The 10,236-nt window shown below is 35.7% G+C and overlaps 1 pseudogene; it reads right to left on the bottom strand.

Moving 5' to 3' along the window:
- Positions 1 to 1,911: 1,911 nt before the first annotated feature.
- LOC118839396 lies at positions 1,912 to 2,366 on the bottom strand (annotated as a pseudogene).
- Positions 2,367 to 10,236: the final 7,870 nt, after the last annotated feature.

The following is a 10,236-nucleotide window of genomic DNA, read 5'->3' as shown; positions in this document are numbered from 1 at the left end:
CATTCTATCCACTGTACCACCTAGCTGCCCATGAGAAATTTTAACATCCAGAAAATGGAGGAGGGAAACAATTAAAAAAATAATTTGCTCTCAGCTAAAATTCCTAATAGTTTTGTTTCTTATCACTAACTAGCTATGTGTGGGCTAGTAATCACTTTACTATCCAGGGTTTAACTTTATCTATAAAATGAAATGGTTGGCAAGATGATTTCCAAGATTCTTTTCATAGGCAAGAAGAGGTTTAAGTTTTGCATAGTATTTTGCATACATTCTTATTTGAACCTCACAACAGCCTTGTGAAGAAGATACTTATTCCCATTGTATTAATAAGAAAAATGAAGTTAAATTATTTTTCTAGGGTCACACATCTGAGGTTGGATTTGAATGCAGGTCTTCCTACCTCCCACTCCTAATTCTTACCACTTCCTCCCCTCAAAATTTAACAGAATTATATTGTAAACACATCTAAATATTTAAGCTTTGAATGGCTTCATATTTCATTTTTATTCACAATGTAAATGCTAAGAATCAATAATGGCTTGGGCAAATAAATAAACAGATGGATGGATAATAAATAAATTAAAAATAAATAAATGAATCAACGAATGAATAAATAAGTAAAGAAGTACCACCTCTAATTAGTATTCAAGAATCAAAGGGTGAAAACAACAAACTTTACTTGGTTTGGGGGGTAAATCTGAATGACTTCATTCTGTTTGCCACCCTCCCTCATTTTTTTTTTACCCACTGAAAAACATCTAAAAAATCTCTTCATTCTACAAAATATCCATCGTATAACACTATTCTAAAGTGGACTCTGTATTCTGGGAATGTGACCAATCTGCATGGTATAACTTGTACTATCAATTTAATCTGTAATATGAGGAAATTGCTATCATATCTCATACTCTAGCTCGGTACATATGACATATGGGCTGCACTGTACTGTACTCTTTCTACCTTCTTATTCTTCTTGATCTTTAGATATGCTTAGTTGCTATGCATTCATTTCAGGACATACACAGTCCAGCATCTCTCAATATAATCAACTTTGGAAACTACTTCTCATTCATACATAGTTACCATAAACCAAAGAATTTCATTTACAAGGAAGATGTTTTTCTTTTTTTTTTAACCTCATGTTTTGTTTTGTTTTAACTTATATTCTCTTTTTTGGTTTAAGACAAAGAGCTAATTAAGAAGTTAGTTAAAATAGGAGCTGTGGAAAGGTGACATCTTACTGATTTTTGAGTAGTAAAAATCAATTAACAAGAATTTATTAAACCCCTACTATTTTCCAGGAACTATGGTAGGTGTTGGAGTTACAAGGTTGAAAAAAAGACATAAATCTTGCACTCAAGGAGTTTATATTCTATTGTAGTAGATAACATGTACACATATAAACCTATGCAAAATATATACAAAATAATAAAGGCAAGAGAATGTCTGTTGGGAAGTAGTAAAAGCTAGCAAAACAAGGATCAACCACCTATAGAAGGTGGCATTCCAGCTGAGCTTTGATGGAAACTAGGTTATCATAAAGGTGCTCTTCAGGCTTATTTTTAGGACTACTTTCTTTATTGAAACTGTGGAAAATCTGTATAGTGCAACTAGACCTCCTTGGTAGGTAGTGATATCTGTCGAACTAGAGCAATCTCATTTTCTAATTAGTTCTGTTATTCTGGGAATCCTAACAGAACAACAATAGCATTGGGGCAAATTTGTCACCTTCTATTCCTATTAAAACCTCAACCTTTCTTTTCCATGTAAAGGATAGCCCGATTTTACCAGTGTGCATGGAGAAAACTCCCTTCTCTTATCCATCAGAACAATTCTCAATCTGCTACCCTTCATTCTTTCTCTTTTTTTCAGTTAGATGTGACTTTATTATTTTAGTACATAAACCAAAATTTATGCAACCAGAGCAGAGACTGCAGATGATTCATATTTCCAACTGGGTGGGAGCACACTTTTGGTCTTGTAATACTGAGCTAGCCAGTGAATTCAGCTCTCATGCAGAGTCAGATGAAATTTAGAATCCTCATCCTTTCTATTTCTCTCAAGGTGCTTTCCAAAAGCAACAGCTTTCTTGATCAAGTGATAAAGATCTTCAGGGAGATCAGGGGTAAGTCTCTTGGGCTTAGAATTCTCAAAATTTTGTTGCCAGTTACAAAGTGTACTTGTGCCATGCCATGGGAATCCCTCAGGATCACACTAATCTAGGAGGGCATCAGGTCCTTCCTGGCCAGCTTGTAGATATACCCTTTTACATCATCCAAAGTGAGCTTCAGGCACATGGACATGCTGTGGTGGTCTGGCAGAGCTGACTGGGACAGGCCTTTACCAGGACCATGCATGCAACCCATGATGGCCACGATCAGGTAGCGAAAGAGCTGGCAACCCTTCATTTTGATGGCCATACTTAGGATCCTACTTGAGATACTAGAATTCACTGTTGTATGGAAACCAATAGAGTCTGAAGAATCTCTATTGGTAATCCCTCCCTTTCACCATTTATCTGTCATTCTTTCTGTTCTAACCCTTATATATGTGAATAAGTAAATGATATACTTTGGATGTGCCTCAATATATTCTCAGATTGTTGTGTGACCCTGGGTGAGTCACTCAATCCCATTGCCTTGCAAACAAGCACACAATGTATCCTGAGATCCTAATCAGGCTGCAAAAGACCAATGTTACATTCCATAGCATACTGAAATGTGCATATAGTATACGTGAAGTTAGTCATGGTTTGCTTGCATCATTCTCATTTCTCATCCCAATTTTTCCTCTGCTTCTCTAACTTGCTTTTCCAAATCCTTTTTGAGCTCTCCCATGGCCTGAGACCAGTTCATGTTTTTCTTGGAGGCTTTTGATGTAGGATCTTTGACTTTGTTGACTTCTTCTGGCTGTATGTTTTGGTCTTCTTTGTCACCAAAGTCTGAGTCTGAATCTGAGTCTGTTTTCACTGCCTGGCCATGTTCCCAGCCAACTACTTGACTCTTGAGTTTTTCAGCAGGGTATGACTGCTTGTAAAGAGTACTTTGTTCCAAGCTTGAGGGGATGCGCCATTGATTTCAGAGCTATTTCTATACAGCCAGCTCTGCCACACCAGTGCTCCTCCTTCCCCAAGCACCGCCAACAAGGACCTGACTCAGATCTTAAGCAAGCTCTGCACTCCTGCTCTGATCCACCACGTAATTCCTCCCACCATGTGGGCCTGGGGCCAGAAGCAACTGCAGCTGTAGTTCTGTAGCTGCACCACCTCCACTGTCCCTGGGGTGGTGGCCAAACCGCGTACTCTTTTTACTCTGTCCCTGCAGGTTTTCCCACTAACCTTTTCTGTTGTCTTTGGTGTTTGTGGGCTGAGAAGCCTGGTAAGTGCCACAGCTAAGTGATTCAGGGAGCTAGGGCCTGTTCCACTCAGCTCCTGGTCTAGTTGGTCCTGCCACTGCCCACACTAGGCTCCACTCCCTTCCTCTCCGTGCACCATAGACCTCACCCAGAGACCATCCAGGCTGTCCTGGGGTGGATCCTGTCTTCCTTCTGCTATTTTGTGGGTTCTGCAGTTCTAGAATTTGTTCAGAGCCATTTTTATAGGTTTTTAGAGGGGCTCGGCGGGGAGCTCATGCTAGTCCCTACTTTCCAGCTGCCATCTTGGCTCTGCCCCCCATAATGCCTATATATGAAGTTAGTCAAAAGCTTCCACTTCAGTAATGACTAGCTTTGGGTTTGAAATGAGAAATACAGAATAAAGAAAGACATGGTAAGAAAAAAAATGAAAAGAAACCATTCCCCTTGACTTCCTTTTTTTAAATTTAATTTTTATTTATTTTTTGTTGCATTTTAAGTTCTGAACTTCCTTACCCCCAGTTGACATGGATGTATAGATATGTCTGTGTAGCTATCTCTATCTATGTAAAATCATACTATACATACTTCTATTTATCAGTTTTTTCTTTGGAGTTGGATTGCATCTTTCTTCATAGGTCCTTTGGAGTTGACTTGAGTATATGTAATACTCAAAATAACAGTGATTCACCAGCTATTCTTTGAACAGTATTGCTGTTACTGTATATAATGCTCTCTCGGCTCTGCTCATTTCACTTTTCATTGTTTCATACAAGTCTTTCCATGTCTTTCTAAAATCAACTGGGTCATCATTATTCCATTACAACCATATGCCACAACTTATTTAACTATTCCCCAATGGGCAACCCCTCACTTTCCAGTTCTTTGCCCCCAGAAAGAGAGCTGCTATAAATATTTTAGAACATATAGGGTCTTTTTTCTTTTCCCCTAATCACCTTGGGAAACAGATCTAATAGCAGTATTGCTGGGGCAAAGGGAATATACAGTTTTATAACTCTTTGGGCATAATTCCAGATTGCTCTCCAAAATGGTTGGATCGGTTCACAGTTCCCTTGCTTTCAAAGTGTCCCTTGGCTTCTAAGCTAACTGTCCAATATGTCCGTTATATTTACAGGTTTGCAATGGGACTGAAATACAAGCCTCTATTCACACTTCAACGTGTTCCATCCTGTAGTCATTTTGTATCTTCAGCACTTAACATAGTTCCTAGCACATGATAGGTGCTTAATAAATATTAATTGATTGATATTTTGTTCATGACTACAAACAACTGATGCTATCTCCACAATTTAACTTTACCCTTCAGTCTCACTCTTAGATGACATTATAATGGGAAGAGTGCTGAGTGTGAATGGGCTAGAATCATAGTGCAGATGTGGTCCAGCTGTGGAATCATAGGAAAGCCACTTAATATTTCTGAGATTCATATTCCTCATCTCTGAAACAGTGATAATAATAGCCGTATTATCTAATGCACAGAGTTGTTGTGACAATAAGACAAAAATATTTAAAGTGGTTTGCAGATTTTAAATCCCTAGCCATATAAATGTCACCTGTTATTGTTCTTGTAATTTTATATTCTCCCCTTCTCTTAATCTATGCTCCAGACAAATTGGATTTGCTCTTTCTCCCCGAGAATATAGCCTATGCTTTCTTTCTTCCATGTTTTTGTTTAGGCTTTTTCATGAGTGTACAATGTTCTCTCCCCTTATTCATTTATTCAAAAAAATTTAAACATTTTAAACTAATAAAAATCTATTTTCTTTCCATCCCACTCACCTCCACCCATTCAAAAAGAAAGAAAAACAAGACCCTAGTATCAAATATGCATACTCAAGAAAATAAAATAAAAGTGTGGCTCAGTCTACATGCTGAGTCTATCAACCGTCTGTCATCATGTGGGCAGTATGTTTTTCAACATGAGTCCTCAGGAAATATGACTAATCATTTCATTCATCAGAGTTCTTAATTCTTTGAAAGTTTATTTTTTTACAATGCTGTTGTTATTGTATTTTTGCTCACTTCAGTCTATATCAGGTCATAAATGTCTTCCCAAGTTTCTCTCATACTATAAGTTGTTCAGCCACTCCAAAATATATGAGCACCCTCTTAATTTCCAACTGTTTCCCACTACACAAAGAGACTGCACAAATGTTTTTGTACATATGTGTCCTCCTCATTTTTCTTTGATCTCTTTGGGGTATAGTCCTAAAAGTCATATGCATGATTTAGCAAATTTGAGGGCACAGTTCTATATTTCTTTCTGGAATGATTTGACTAATTCGCACCCAACTAACTCTACCCAATAAAGAATGATTATGCTTGATTTCTCACAGCCCTTCCAACACGTTTCATTTTCCTCTTTTGTCATTTTTCTTGCACAATGGAAGCTCAGAGTTTCTTTGATTTGCATTTCTCTAATTATTAATTATTTATATATTTCATGTAGCTATTGATAGCTAAATTTCTTCCTTTAAAAACAGCTGTTCATATCCTTTGACCATTATCAATTGGGAAATGACCAAAGGATATTACAAATTATTGTATATTTGCATCAATTTCTTATACATCTTGAAATAATACCTTTATCAGAAAAACTTGCTGCAATGATCTTTCCCGGTTACCTTTTCCCCCTTAATTTAATTTTAGCTGAATTTGTTTGCACAAACACTTTTTAAACTTTGCATAATTAAAATTTTCCATTCATTCTTCTGTGATTGTCTCACTTCCTTGTTTTTTCATGAACTCTTCCTTTGTTTTTGTATATGAAAGGTAACTTCCTTGCTCCTCTGATATTTAATGATTACATTTTTATCATCATGCATTCAGATGTTATCTTGATATACATACGAGGTATTAAATAAAATCTTTGCCTGACTGCTTTCCTTTGCCCATCAGCTTTTGCCATTAGCAAATTAGCTGGAGTCTTTGAGTTGATCAATACTAGGCAACTATGTTCATTTCCTTCTGTGTGCTATATAAGTACCATTCCATTGGTCAGTCTCTTTCTTTTTTAACCAGCTCCAAATCATTTAGACTACTTTTTAGTAAAGTTTGAGACTTGGTACTTCCACAGCCCTTCTTTACTATTCTCCCAATGTTTCCCTTGAGAATCTTGACCTTTTGTTCCTCTTGATGATTTTTTTCCTAGCTCTGAAATGCAATCATTTGGTAGTTTTCTTGGTATCACGCTGAATAAGTAAATTAATTTAGGCAAGATTATGATTTTTAGTATATTGAGTTGGCATATCCATGAACAACTGATTTTTTCCCTAATTATTTAGGATTGTCTTTGTTTCTGTAAAGCATTTTTGTAGTTGTATTTATATAGTACCTGTGTGTGTTAGCAGGTGGCCTCTGAAGTATTTTATACATTTTATATTTATCTTAAATGAAATTTTTATTTTAACACTCCCTTGTGGCTTTTGTTGGGAATATACAGCAATGCTGATGATTGATATAGATTTATTTTACATCCTGCAAATTTGCTGAACTTTTTATCTCAATTTTTAATAGATTCTCCAGGGTTCTCTAGGCAAACCATTATATTATCCACGAAACTGATAATTTTGTTTTACTTTGCCTATGCTTTTTCCCTTGTGAGTCTTCTAGAATTGTGTTGGGTAATTGTGTCTGTAAGTCTTTCAAAGTTATACTACTGTTACAATGAATATTTCTAGCACTATATCAAATAATTTTGGTAATAGTGGAATTCTTGCTTTATTCCAGATCTTATGTGAAAAGCCTCTAGTTTATCTGCATTACATATAATACTGCTACTTTTTTAGGCCTATACTACATTTCAAATTAAGGAAAGATCTCTTTATTGTTATATTTTCCTAGTTGATTTTATTGGTGTTTTTAACAGGAACAGGTATTGTATCTTATCCAAAGCTCTTTCTATATCTACTGATATAATCATATGATTTTTGTTTTTCTTTTTATTAATAATGCCTTGATATTTAAAGTTTCCCTAATATTAAACCAATTCTGCATATATAGTATAAATCCAACATGGTCGTAGTGTATCATCTTTGTAAGATGCTACTGAAGTCTCTTTGCTAATATTTTATTTAAAATGTTTGCATCAATATTCATTAGGGATATTAGTCTGTAATTATCTTTTTTTGACTCTCCCTAATGTAGGTATCTATACATCTATATCATTGAAGGAATTTGGTAGGACCTCTTCTTTCTTGGATTTTTTTTTAAAAATTGCGTTTGTAATATTGCAATTAATTGTCCTTCAAATGTTTGACAGAATTTGCTTGTATATCTTATTCCTAAATTAACTATTCTTTAAAGTGGAAATAAAATTCTACTTTCCTTCAGTTGCTCATAACCTTCCCCCTCACCCTCTCCCACTGGATCTCACATAGAGTTCTATTTTTAATTTCTCCTATGGTATATATTGATATATATGTATATTATATATTATGTAAATGATATAGATATAGATGATATGCTTAGGTCTAGATTTAAATATAGATATAGATGTATTTGTTCCAGACTTGTGATTTCAACAATTTAGGGAACCTCTACTCCTTCTAGCAAACTCTTTCTCTGGGAATTCTGATCTGCAATTGTTATATAACTACTTTTTTTCACTGAAAGATTAAGTGACCTGCCATGAGTTGCACAGCTACTATATGTCAGACATAGAAGATGATCCTAGTTTTTCCTGATACAATGACCCTCTATTAACAATGCCACACTGTCTCTAATGTACTCCTCATGTGTATTTCAGTTACTCATGTTTATGTCTTATCCTTAGAAGATTGTAAACTTCTCGAGTGTGGGGGTAGTGTATACCTAAATTTTGTATCGTCTCCAATTGCTTGCAAAGAGTTACACACATACACAACTTTGAAAGACTTAAGAAATCCAATCAAATGCATGACCAGCCATAGATTCCAGAGGACGATTGATGAACCATATCATATACCTCCTGACAGAAGCGATGAACTGAAAATGAAGAACTATGTATATTTGTTGCAAGGGCTTTCTTTTTTCAATTTGGGACAGGTTTTTGTTATTGATATTTTTGTTATTGAAGGGGAGGAGGTAAATGAGAGAGAAAATAAATGCTTCTTAATTAAAACAAAGAAAAGTTAATAAAGAAAAATGGTGGATACACTTCTGTGAGAGTTCTGCTTCACAATTTGCATTACTCTGAAGTTGGAGACAACCACAAAGCACTAAAGGAGGTCTTCATCTAGTACTTTTAGTATTTCTGGGCTATCAATGAATCCCTTACCTTACATGTTCCTGTAGAGCAGAGGGGTCAAACATATGCCATTTGGCACACATGTGGTCCACAACAGTCCCTAGTGTATAGTATGAACCAGATTAAAGTATAATTGGGAAAAAATTTAACAAGATAAATAAAAGATAATAAGACATGGATAATATTAATACCTGGTTTTATACATTAATATGTGGCTTGCTGGCATCCTTATATATAGGTTAGTGGCCCTTAATTCTATTTGAGTTTGACATACTCCTAAAAGGTCACCAGGTTCAAAGGTCTCTGATATTGGCTTTTTGAGGCTGAGGTTTATTGCCTTGAAGAAGAACTACATTTGATGATATAATACTGTAGCTCTGACATCTGCATGGCTGTCCTCCCTCTGCCTTCTGCCTGTGCCGTCGATCCTCTCAGTTCTTTCTCCAATCCACAGCCAGTTCTGTTGATTAAAAATGAATTCAGTTTTCATTTGATTTGCCACAGAGAACTTAAGACACCAAACTGATGTTAATGTTTTAATAATTGTTATGCAAATTAGACTGTTATAAATGACTCCTATCTATTCATTTAAGAAGACCTAGCAAAACTTCCAGATGCATGATATTAGCCATTATTTCCAATTTTGTACACCAGGATTACAGAATTTTAGATTTAGAAAGGAGTTCAGAGGCCATCTAATCTAAACTATATGCAGCATGTTCCAAAAGTCTTAGTGCATTTTTAAGTTATTACAGATTAAAACTGCACTAAAACTTTTGGGATCCCACATGCACACTTATCAGTATATAAAAATATTCAAATGTACATCAATGTGTCTATAATTATGCATGCACACACACATATATATATATATATATACACAATACATGCAGATATACATATCTATATGTGAGATTTTTGCATGTATATTACGTGTGTGTGTGTGTGTGTAAAATCTCTTTTATGGTAAAAATAACTGGTAATCAACTAGTCTTTGAAATTGAATCAATTATCTCTTTCAATGACCAATTCAACTTTGGGATAACTCCGTAACTCTCAGTGTTAGGGAGCTTCTCCTTATCCCAAATGTAAATTGGCCTATTTGCAGCTTCTAACCATTGAGCACTCTGGGCTGGAAGAGACAAGGACAATCCTCTCTTCACCATGCTAGTCCTTTGAATTCCTGAAGACAGGTCATTCCTTCCCCCCTCCCCTCCATTTTCTTTTATCTAGAGTTAAACATTCTCTCTCTCTCTCTCTCTCTCTCTCTCTCTCTCTCTCTCTCTCTCTCTCTCTCTCTCTCTCTCTCTCTCTTTTCAGTTGATTCTCTTTTGGAATAATTAGGCCCTTCACTATCCCAGTTGCTGTCCTCTGGATTCTCTCCGGTTTATTGATAGTTTTCCAAAATGTGGTGTCCAGGACCAAAGCCAATACTCCAGATGTGGTCAAACCTGGGTAGAATATTCCTACTGTCACTTTTTTAGTCCTGGATGCTAAGCTTCTCATTTATTCAAAGGTCACATTAGCTTTCAAGGAAGCCATATTACATTGTTGATATCTATTCAGCTTTCAGTATGTAAATACCCCCAAATCTTTTCCAGACAAATTATTTGATAGTCATGCTTTCCTCAGCTTAT

Source organism: Trichosurus vulpecula, chromosome 2 (genome assembly GCF_011100635.1).
Source record: "Trichosurus vulpecula isolate mTriVul1 chromosome 2, mTriVul1.pri, whole genome shotgun sequence".
NCBI classification, from domain to species: Eukaryota; Metazoa; Chordata; class Mammalia; order Diprotodontia; family Phalangeridae; genus Trichosurus; species Trichosurus vulpecula.
The sequence above is the reverse complement of the archived record's forward strand: the minus strand, read 5'-3'. Positions and strand labels throughout refer to the sequence as shown.